General features: G+C 31.0%; 1 non-coding gene across 1 annotated transcript; it reads left to right on the forward strand.

Moving 5' to 3' along the window:
• Positions 1-11,082: 11,082 nt before the first annotated feature.
• Positions 11,083-11,187, forward strand: LOC113864063. The gene has a single exon (XR_003504668.1). It is a non-coding gene; the product is annotated as a small nucleolar RNA R71 (small nucleolar RNA).
• Positions 11,188-11,733: the final 546 nt, after the last annotated feature.

Here is an 11,733-nt window from a genome sequence, read left to right on the forward strand (position 1 = left end):
AATTTATTAAATTAAGTTATTTAATTAAACTATATATCAAAAAATATTCTAAACGTTTCTTCAAGTAAACAAATTTCTGGACTGAATAAGCAAGTGGCCTTCTCATACTACCGTTTGCCGGCCCATAAATTTCCTTCATAAATATTATTTATACATCACTTTTATACTTTCTCACCATTAAATTTAATCATTAAAATAGTGTTTATATCAGTCTTTTTTTGACAAATGATGCACTGAATAAACAAAAGCATAAGATGAGTAAATGAGCATTATTTAATCATGGTTACACAGGATGGACAGAAGGAATTAAAACTCAAAGTCTATTAAGTGAACCTAACAAGCAAGTTGGGTAAGAAGTCCAAAACAGAAGCACTTTAAACTCTACAATACAAAGCTCAAATCCCATCAGCTAGACAAAAATTATTAGAAGCTAATGATTGTTACTCAACGCATAAGATCATTGTATTGTCCCACTGGGATATATTGAAAGAATCAAATCTATTCCATTTCAATTACCAAGTCTGAGATTTGTGCTTTCTCCCTTTTCAATACAATTTGTAAAGCTCCATTATCACCGAGTTTGCCGCAAAAGTCAAAAAGCAGGATGAAAACATCTCAGCATGTTGCTCTACGGTGGAGAAGATAAGAGATAAAGAAAGTAAGTGATGGAACAAAAAGAGGCTCGTAACCCAATGCCTTGTCTACCTTGACTACCCTTCAATTTGGTTAGTGGATATGTAATTATTTGTTTTTAAGGTAATTTTAGTCCCAATATGTCTTTCATCTTTTGGGGAGTAAATTAATTGTTGTGGTTCCATATTACTGAATTTGCAACATGTTAATTATATTATTAAAATTATGCTTTTATTTATTTATTTTTGTGAGATTTCGCACCCCTCTCTCCAGTAAAACTTTTGTTGCCGTTTTCTGTAGAGATTTTTTTGTACATGGCTTTTGTATACAAAAAATTATATAGAAAAGAGAAAGATCGAGGAAAGAGAGAGAAAAAAAAAATGAAATTAGATAATTGCTTCGATAAAAATTGTACAAGTTTATTATTAGATAATTTAACTCTTGTACAAATTGTTTAAACTTATTGGAAGCCTAATGAGTAAGTTGTCAAGAGAACAACATTTAATGTACTTGATGAGAAACTGGTCAAAAATCTTGAAATATTGATTTCTAGCAATAAGTCAATTTAACTGATCCTGTTCATATTAATGTGATGATGATGATGGGTGACAGACAGACTCAGGATTAATTAACCTCTAAAGAGAAACTTCTGAAAAATGTTGCAACTAAAAGAAGAATAAATTCTTTTAAGTTTTTAAAGGCACAAGTATAGCACTTTATTCATTTAAATAATTTTGACCTCAATTTAATCTTTAAATTATGGAAACCAACGCTAATTTATTCTCTCTCTCTCTTTAATTAGCATTACTTGAATTCGTCAGTTATTAAAAATAGCATAAGTTCCTTAATCATAAAAAATATTATCAGTTTAAAAATAGCTTAGTATTAAAGAGATATCTCTATATACTGAATTTATTGTTGTTTTTATTTTCCTTCTCTCCTTTTTAAATCTGGATGCTAGTGGTGCTTGACATCCTAAAATTGTGGTATGAGTTTTGTATTTTTGGGTCTTTTGACCCCATTTACTATAAAAAAAAAGAAAAGAAAATTATATCAATTTAGTTCTTAATTCTTGCAGTTATTACATATGTAAAAGAACAATTTTAGTTTCATATATTTTTTTTGTGGTCGAATAATTTCCCCCCTAGAAGACCTAGCTGTATAATACTTGCGTCTTTGGGAGAATCAATGAAAGTGAGGTTTACTCCTAAAATAATGTTTATAATTATGATTTTTTTTCACTTGCATGAAAAATGTATTATAGTGGACTTATTGGTAAGGATCTCTCAAGGCATTACTATAAAAGCATCCGTTTGTGCGGATACTTTTCATTTACTTTCCTTGATTTGTGTAGCTGAATCATCATATGTTCATAGACCCTCAACTCAAGCACTGATATTAGTACAAAGGTAATCCAACTATTGCATGACCTTAATTCCTCCCATCTATTGTAGAGATCTGAGAAGTCTGTAACCATGTATTAACTGATGATAAGTCGCAGGGTGGTGTGAGGTCTTCATATATCGACACTAAGCCATAACCTCCAAGGATGGCCAATGTTATCCTTCAGAACTATGAATACCCTTTCCTTCTAATCAGGTACTTTCCATTGTAGTAAATTTAAATTTAAATTTAGGGAATGTGAATATTTGCATAATCGGATATTAATTCCAAGGTATAGAAAATGTTGGGACTGCATTTATTAATCTGAGAGATAAGTCTAGGTCTCAAGTTTATAATTTATCAGACGTGAAACTATTTTATTTTAATCGACCAACATGTGAGATTTTTAAATAGGGTATTTTTTTTATGCTAGCTGTATTTCCTATTTCAAGAGCTTTGAACAGAAAAGGTACGTAGTAACAAATTCCAATCCCCGGAGTAATCTTATTCTCTAGGTTACTATGTGGTTTCTTCTGCTTTCTTCCAAATGAATTAGCTAGCTGTTGATTCACAATTCTCATGGATGCTATTTTCATCAATGTTTTTCCAAGCATATATGGAACCGCTTTTCATTTTAATCTTCAATTTTACAGTATTCTACAATCCAACGACTTAAATCAATTGAGATATCTGGTTCTACGTATATATGCCCTCCATTTCTTTCTCTACGAGTTACTAAATCAAACAGGAATAACATTGTTTTAAGGTTTTTCCTAGGGTACATGATTTGTTGCCAGACTATTCTCAAAGACACTCTTAAATAGGTAACCCTCTCAACAATTGCTTTTCCAAAAATTTGAACTCCCATTTTCTCATTGGGAGTGCAGTTAGCTTACTACTACTGCATCGAAGATTTGTCACAATTGCACAAATCAACAATTAATTGAGTTGCAAGGACGGAGGCAGAGGCATATACTTTGTTTTAATGGCTTTGTTCAATGAAATTGAAAAAAAATAAATTAGAACTATGTGTAGTCGATAAAACTATACATTATAACATAATTAATGTTGGTACGGAAGCGGAATCTTCAACGAGCATTTTAGGAGTTAGTTTAAATGGGAATACTTTTAGAGTTGGATTTTTTATTTTTATTTTTATCATCGTACATTATATATTTTTATTTATTTAAAAGGTTAATTTAATTTAATAATATTCATATAGTTAATGAAAAAAATCACTAGTTAAAATCTTAATTAGTAATAATTGAATCTAGTCAGGCAAATATGAGAGAGGAAGGAGTTAATGAAATAATACAAGATAAAAAAAATTATGCAGGAGAACTTCGATCAAGAAAGTAATCAAATTATGTATATGTTCGGTTTCTATTTTAATTGTGTTTATACAGGTGTTCCTTAAATAACATAGTTTATTAATAAATAATACGGTTTATCAACCAGAACACTGGTTAAAGTAAAAGCACGTCTATATCAAATAACCCCACGAGTTTCATTACAAGTTTACAATTAATCAATTTTGTATCTGCGCGGCAGCAAAGAATTCAAATATATTAATAATATATGAATCAAGAAAAATAGAAGTGAAAGTTAAATATTTCAAAGTTAAGAGAAGTTACAAATACAAGTTTTAGGTTGTGATATCATCATATTGAAATAATAGAATGATACTTGGGTAAATATATAAATATACTGGATTAAAACGAAGTGTTGTAAATGAAAAATCTTTTATGTTGTGCACCAAAGATTAAGATATTTTAATTGAAAGGATTATATGATTAGTAAATGAATGAGTATTTAGTACTTTGGACTTTACTAATTTTAAGACTCAGTGTGGATTGTATTAAAGGTAATCAAACTAATAATTATAAAATTGGTGCTAAAGGGAGTTCAAACCTAATAAAAATAATTCATAAAAATATTTGTTGTTCAGATATGAACGTAAGTAGTTCAAAATACTTTTTTACCTTTATAGATAATTACTCACGATATACATATCTATACTTACTTTGTTTTAAGGATGAAACTTTAGATACCTTCAAGTTTTTAAGACTGAAGTGTTGGATCAGAGTCTTCAATTTAGGGATTTGATAGAAAATAATTTTAGAGAATTGTGAAATTGAAAGAGAATTAGGGAATATAGAGAGAAATTAGAGAAAGAATAATTCTCATTGATAAAGGAACTAATTCTGTTACAAAGGGTTTTATTACCCCAAAATAGCAACACTAACTAAGTTTGTTAGTGACTTGCTTTCCAAAACAGTAAAACAACTAAACAGCAACTAACCACAGTTAAAGACACTAACCATTGTAAAAACTACTGATTTGGAATTACTCTTCAATACTCCCCCATAATTCTAAATCAGAACAAACATCAATCAATCAAAACATTACAAGACCAAGCCATTCTCTAGCTTCTTCAAACTTGATCTTGGACACAGGTTTAGTGAGCAAGTTTGCCACTTGTTCTTCTGAAGGACAATGCTCCAGCTCAATGAATCCTTTCACCACTTGTTCTCTAAGGTAGTGGAACCTTGTTTCTATATGTTTACTCCTGCCATGTGACACAGGATTGCTTGCTAGATCAATTGCTGACTTATTTCTAGCACAAGCTTCATTGGAATCTTCACTTGCAACTTCAAGTCTTCAAGCACAGACCTCATCCATTTAGCTTGACATGCTGCATAGCATGCAGCTATGTATTCAGATTCACAAGTGGATAAGGAGACCACTGGTTGCAGTTTTGAACACCATGAAATTGGTGCTCCTAGGTACTTAAAGAAGTATCCTGTAGTGCTCTTGTAGTGATAGTCTGTATCTGTCTTCACTTCTTCTTTTTCTCCAGCATAATCAGCATCACTCCAGCCTAACAATTCAGCTTCATTTTGATTTGAGCATGAAGGAAACAGAACTCCAAAATTCATTGTTCCTCTCAGGTATCTGAGCACCCTTTTAGCAGCAATCAGATGTGATTCCCTTGGATTACTCATGAATCTGCTAATCAAACCAACAACAAAGCAAATGTCAGGCCTGCTGTTGCATAGGTACCTGAGAGAACCAACGATTTGTTTGTATTTAGTGCCATCAACAGGTTCACCAGCTTCAACATTGGAGAGCTTCACATTAGGATCTGTTGGAGTAGTAGCTGGATTACAATTCATCATTCCATATCTCTTGAGCACATTTGAAGTATATTTCTTCTGATGCAGTACCAGTCCCTTTTCAGTCTTCAAGAACTCTAACCCAAGGAAGTATGTTAACTCACCAAGGTCAGACATCTCGAATTCAGCCATCAGTTTCTGCTCGAAACCTTCTATCACCTTCTGATTACTACCTGTAATTAAGAGGTCATCAACATACAGACAACACAGTAGCATATCACCATTTCTCCTAGCTTGTAAATAGATTCCATACCTTCTGAGCACTTATTGAGACCCAGTTTCATCAGATAGTTGTCATCATCAACAAGACTTACTATGAACTTTTCTTTCTAAAATGGTTGTTGACTATCGTCATTAGTATATACTCTTGTCCAGAATATAGGAAGGTATAGTTATACCACCTAAAATCAAATAAAATTTTATATTTAAGGTTTGATAATAAGTTTGCAATTTTGTCTTGGTAGTCTTTTTAATTAACTATACTAATGACTATTTTACTAGATTGTTTGGTTTTATTTTTCAGGATACCTTTTTAATTTGCTAAGGAGTTTTAGGGATGGATGTTTAGAGTAGTAAATTATTAATCTTGTTTAAGAATTCACTATTTCTTGTTTCTGTTTTAGCTTTTTTCCTTAGTATATTTTGTTTAGATTTCTCACTTTGAAAGGTTTGAAGATAGATTTTTTTTTTATGTTGATGAGTTTTTTGAAACTTCTTTTGGAGATTTTATAAATATTTTTTCTCCAATTACTTGTAAATATTTGTTAGTATACTTTGCTGGTTCCATGATACTTTTAATGCCTTTTGAAGATATTTCTTCTTTTTAAATTTTTATATTTAAATAAAGAAGCTATTTTTGAGTTATGCTTTTTTTTCTCTCATATTTTCATTAATACTAATTGTAAAGAGGTAGCTCATATTGAACCATCTCACTATCTTTAACATGCCAAATAGTAATGACCTTGGCAGCTGTTTGTCTTATTCTATCATTTTGAAAAGTATAACCTATATTTTTCTTAATTGTATATGCATGAGACCAATCAAAGAAAGAAATATTAATCTTGGTTTTTTCTAGAAAATTTGTAAATTCCTCTTGAATGATTTATTCTTCTTTGTCTTTGTAATTTTGCTAAAACCATTTCCTCTAGGGCTCTCAATCTTGGAGTTTAAGTTTTTATGATAAGATTCTTTATCTATAATAAATTTATGAGATAACATTATAATGATCATTCGTAAAAGAATAGGTGAGAGATAGAACAAATCTTGGATCTTCATCCACTTCTTTATCATAAGTTTCCCTTGGAATAGTATAATTGTTTCTATTCTTTGAAGGTTTATTTTTGACAGAAGATTTTTATAAATTGTAGTGCTAGCAAATGGTTAAGATGCTACTCAGAATGAATAATGTTTGAGCATATATAAAATCAAATATCCTAGAAGCATCAACTCTAGAAGAAAAGGAAATTCTTTAACCAAAAGTTATTTTGAGGTACTTGCCTTAGAAGAGTAGGAGTTTCTCTATCCATTGTCTATTTTGTTAGGAGTGCTATATCTTCTCATCTAATTATTTTTCGAGTAGTAATATTAGCCTCTATCATGTCCATCTCAAACAAGGTTGTTTCCTTAGTGTTTGGTCTTAATAGAATCGTAGAATGACAAGTGTTCATAACCTTGTATTAGATCCTATAAAGGATAACAAGTAGGAAAAAATATTCTTTCATAGATAACCTATACATTTTAATATTTAAAAATAATGAGTTTAATATGTTTCAGTCTAAAAGATTTAAGATTTTGTTTGGATAGCAGTTGAAGTATATTGGTCCATGATTAAGACTAGTTTTCACTGATCCTATTATGGATTTGTCAAATCTATTAAATCTAATATCACTTAGACACATAAGAATGGATGAATTTAAACCTTCATTAATCAAAAGTTTAATTTCTACTTGAACACACCTGTTTGTAGGCAAGTGTACTAGTCAAAAAGTAATAAAAGAGTTTTAAAAGTAAGTTTCTAAAATATGGTCCCACAAAGATTGTTTTTAGTTATCAAGAATTTCTTAATTTAACTATTTAAACTTAAAGGATGCAAAATTAAATAAAACAAAGATTTAAATATAAAATTAATTAAAAAATTACAATAACACAACATCTAACAATAAACTAACTAAGAAGAATATACGGAGTATGATTTTATCTTTACACTTCTCTATATTCACTTTTAGATTAATTCCAATTTTAGTTTCCTTATAATTGCCAATTACTCATATTAAATCTATTAACACCCAATAATCATGCAATGTTAACAATCTTTTCTCTAAACTATCACCTCCAATGGTCATGCAAGGTAAAAGGAAGAGAAAATATAAAAAACCTATAAGCTGTTAATTTAATAAGGATTGAAAGTGAAGAATTAAGTCTGGTAAACCTAATCCTTTGTCTTATTTTATCTTATAGATCTAGTAAGTATATATGGTATGATCGTCTATAATATAATAATCATAGTATGTTCAAGAGTTGTCAATTTTGACATACAAATATAGCACAATAGGATAAACACTAATCAAGAATGGAAACATGAAATTATTATAAATCGTAAAAATTCCATTGACTCATGCAAAGAATCCACTGTAACCCTATGGATTTAGCTAGACCTAATATAAAAGAAAACCAAAACAAATCCATAGTTATTCAAAAAGTAAATGCAAGCTAGAGGTGTCTTTAGTGAAGAAGAGATGAAAAAATCTCTTGATCCTATGATGTACTTCCAAAGCTCAAATAGTTCTCACAAGTAAGCATGATCATGCAAGACCGTAAGCACATTCGTGCATATGGCTCGAAGCACCGCTGTGCTGACTACTTGGATGTAAGCATGCTGGCTGCTGCAAAGTCCTATTTTCTATCTAATTTGGATCCAAAGTATGCTAAAAAATTCAATTATGTCCTTTAATGTTAAACTACACAATTAATATATAATTTAGTGCCAAAACCCAAACAAAATAATGACCATACATAAATATATAGGCTATATAAGCATGTCAAAATACAGACTTATCAACTCCTTTATGCTTGAGATTTACTTGCCTTTAAGTAAAGTCCTAACAAAAAATAATAGAATAACTTGAAATAAATCACACAACAAGGAACTCGAGACAAATGAGATTAAAAGAACAAAAAGAGTAATATCACTGAGAATAAGTAATCAAAAGATTTCCTAATTAAAATCTTATATTCCCTATCTTCTTTCTCAAACATCAAACTAGAGTACTCTACTTTCCTCTCTTTCTAAATGTCTAAGGACAAAAGGAAATATCCACTGAATTTCTCCAAACAGAAGTATGCTACCATAGACTTAACCATAAAACAACTCTCTACTAAATAAATTGAATGCAAGTAAAAATTTTGAGGTCTTTTAAAGTTGTAATGTGGCCAAAGAGTTATAATAATTCAGGTGAGATAAATGAATTAAATGGATATACAAAGGAGTAATAAATCATAAAAATTACAAACATCCTCCAAGTTTATAAATGAAACTCTTGGAGTAATTTTTTATATTTCACATTCAATCAATTTCTTTACTCTTCTTTTCTTTCTTCATTTGTAACCCTTTTTTTTCTCTTCTTTTTGCTATTTTTCATTCTCTTTTATATTTGCACATATTTTCTTTCTTTTTTCACGTAAGAGTCGTAGAGGAAAAAATAACAAACAATTTAGTAATCCAATTGCTCTATTCATAAACTCAATGTCATCAAAAAAATATTTTAAATAATTTAAATGTAAGGTACCAAAAGAATATTAATAAAATAAAACAAACAGAAGACGAGGAGCGACCTTATTACTCGAAAATGTTAAAAGACATGAATAAAAATAAACTATTTTTTGAAAGATTTTAAAATGACACAATTTTGTGTCCAAAATGAACTGCCATGTGTCATTTAATGTGACAAATCATCAATTCTGTTACTTAATTTTAATGTCTCTTAATGGTAAGGACTAATGTGATTGACGATTATTAATTTTAGGGACTAAAATTTCAAATTTTAAATATTGAGGACTACCTTTAATCAAGTTACATATTTCAAGGACTAAAGTGGGGGTTTACTCGAAAATTTAAGCTCTAAATGTGGGGGTTTATCAATTGGTGGTTTAAGCACTTTAGATTGCTCGTTCCTTGGCCTTCTTAGAGTTTCATACTTTACAAAATTTAAAGGAGGAGAAGCAGTATCCATAGTGTTGGCAAAGTTACAGGACTCTTGGCTAGAAGGGTATTTTAAAGAATTAAAAACTTGAAAAATGTCTTTCTCATCATCATCTAGCCTTAAGGTGAGCTTTCTATCCTAGACATCTATGATGGCCTTGGCAGTAGCCAAGAAGGGTCTGCCTAGGATGATGGGGACATCATCATCCTCTTCTATGTCAAACACCACAAAATCAACAGGAAATATGAACTTTTCAACCTTCACAAGTAGCTGAAGTAACATGTAGACTGGTTTAGGTTTATGCATCCCAAGCTTCCTGAATACAAAAAAAAGCATAAGATTAATACTGGCTCCTAAATCACATAAGGCTTTATCAATATGATTTTTTCTAATGATGCAAGGGATAGTAAAACTCCCTAAGTCCTTAAGCTTAGGTGGAAACGTTTTAAGAACTATAGTTGAACACTCATTAGTTAAATTTACAACTTCACGCTTGTTTAGTCTCTTTTTGTTGCTTATGATTTTTTCAAAAATTTGGCATACTTTCACATTTCAAATATCGCATCAACAAAAGGAAGGTTGATGTATACTCTGACCAAAATATCGAAGAACTTATCAAACTCTGTGTCATAAAGGGGTTAGCCTTGTAATCGTTAATGGAAAAGGTATTCTAGACGCATAGAGCCTTGGTTGCACAAAAGGTTCTTCTTTCTCTTTTTTAAGATTTGTGCTTGAAGCATGGCCTTGCATGTTTGGGTGCACGGTTGTGCTTATTACATTGTCATAGGCATGCTTATTTAAGCATGATCATGCTTCTTCAGGAGCAGGGGCGTGCTGAGTAGGATGAAAAGGCGTGCTTGGTGATGCATGGGCATGCTTATCACTAAGCACGAGCATGCTCACCTTCTTGTTCTGTGTTTTTTTAAGGTTTTTTCATTCCGGAGGGTGATGACATTGGATTGTTCCCTTGGATTAAGTTTGAGCTAAGTTGGTAATGTTCCCAACATTTTTTACCTTAGAACTTAGTGATTTGCTCCAATTGTGATTCAATACTTGAAGACCATGCTCTCATCTCTAATTTTATCTATGCAAACTTTTTATCATCCCTTTCAATATATTGCTCCAACTTAGATTCAAGTTCTATCATTTTCCTATTAGAATAATGCACATATTGTATCATTGTCTCTTGAAAGTTAGATTGGGGTCCAGGGGTCTCCTTGATTTTGTATATGGGAAAGGCGAAAAACATTTAAATTTTGGCTTCCAAAGTCATTCCCCAAGAGTTAAAAGAGTTGCTTCTCCATCTTGAGTTGTAATTATTGACCAAAAGATTAGCTTCCTTTTTTATTTTAGTAACTGAACAATTATTGTTATCATGGCCTAAGGAGTCGCAATGAAGCTTCAAGTGGTTCTGTTGATTATCCCTGTACTCTCATTAAAGATTCCACTTGCTTAGTTAGAGCTTCTAATTGAGTTGTTAATGGATTGTAGCTATTAAAGCAGTCTCATTCTTTCTACTCATGAAAGGGTTAGCTTTTGCCATTAAAAACTAGCATATGCATCTCAACTACCAATTTATATGCCTCATTTGGTTCTTTTCTCATTAGGCCTCCTCTAGCTGCTGCATCAATTATGATCCTATTGGAGATTGATAACCACTATTAAAGATTTCCATTTGTCTCCACACAAAAAAATTATGGTGAGAGCACCTCCTCGAAAGTTCTCCAAATCGTTCCCATGGTTCAAATAGGAATTATGACTTATATTGCTGAAAATTAAAAATTTCATCTAAGTTTAGCAAATTTATCTTCGCTTAAGCAAATTTTTCATCTTTGCTAGCCAGCTTCCACCGACATCCATTCCTCTTTTCTCCATCCTGATGGAATACCCAAAAATTGCGTAGAACTGCAACAGTTCTTCACGTTGTGACAATGCCCAAACTCTAATGGGAACAAATTAACAAATCTAGTATTATAATGGAAAACCCACTTAGGATTGATCAAATAACACATACATATCATATCAAATGAATTAAAATCTGAGTATGAATTAAGAGTACTCCTAACAAAAAGTGAATGGAAAAATGATAAGATGACTCATCGCTGCAAATGTTGCCTAGACTTTCCTTTGAGTTGAGGTTCTAGTAGCCGTATGATGATGAATCTTCGGGGTTCCAACACCACTTTCTATCTTATTCAAAATTTATATATATAAAAAAGGATGTTTTAGAATTTGAAGATGCGATTATAAGAGAGTGTGGAGTGTCACAAAAATTAGAGAACATATTGACTAGCACGTGTACTAGGTAGTTATAGCAAGTAATAAATTTGGAAATCAATATG

The sequence above is a fragment of the Abrus precatorius genome, unplaced genomic scaffold (genome assembly GCF_003935025.1).
Source record: "Abrus precatorius isolate BTA unplaced genomic scaffold, Abrus_2018 Scaffold3, whole genome shotgun sequence".
NCBI classification, from domain to species: domain Eukaryota; kingdom Viridiplantae; phylum Streptophyta; class Magnoliopsida; order Fabales; family Fabaceae; genus Abrus; species Abrus precatorius.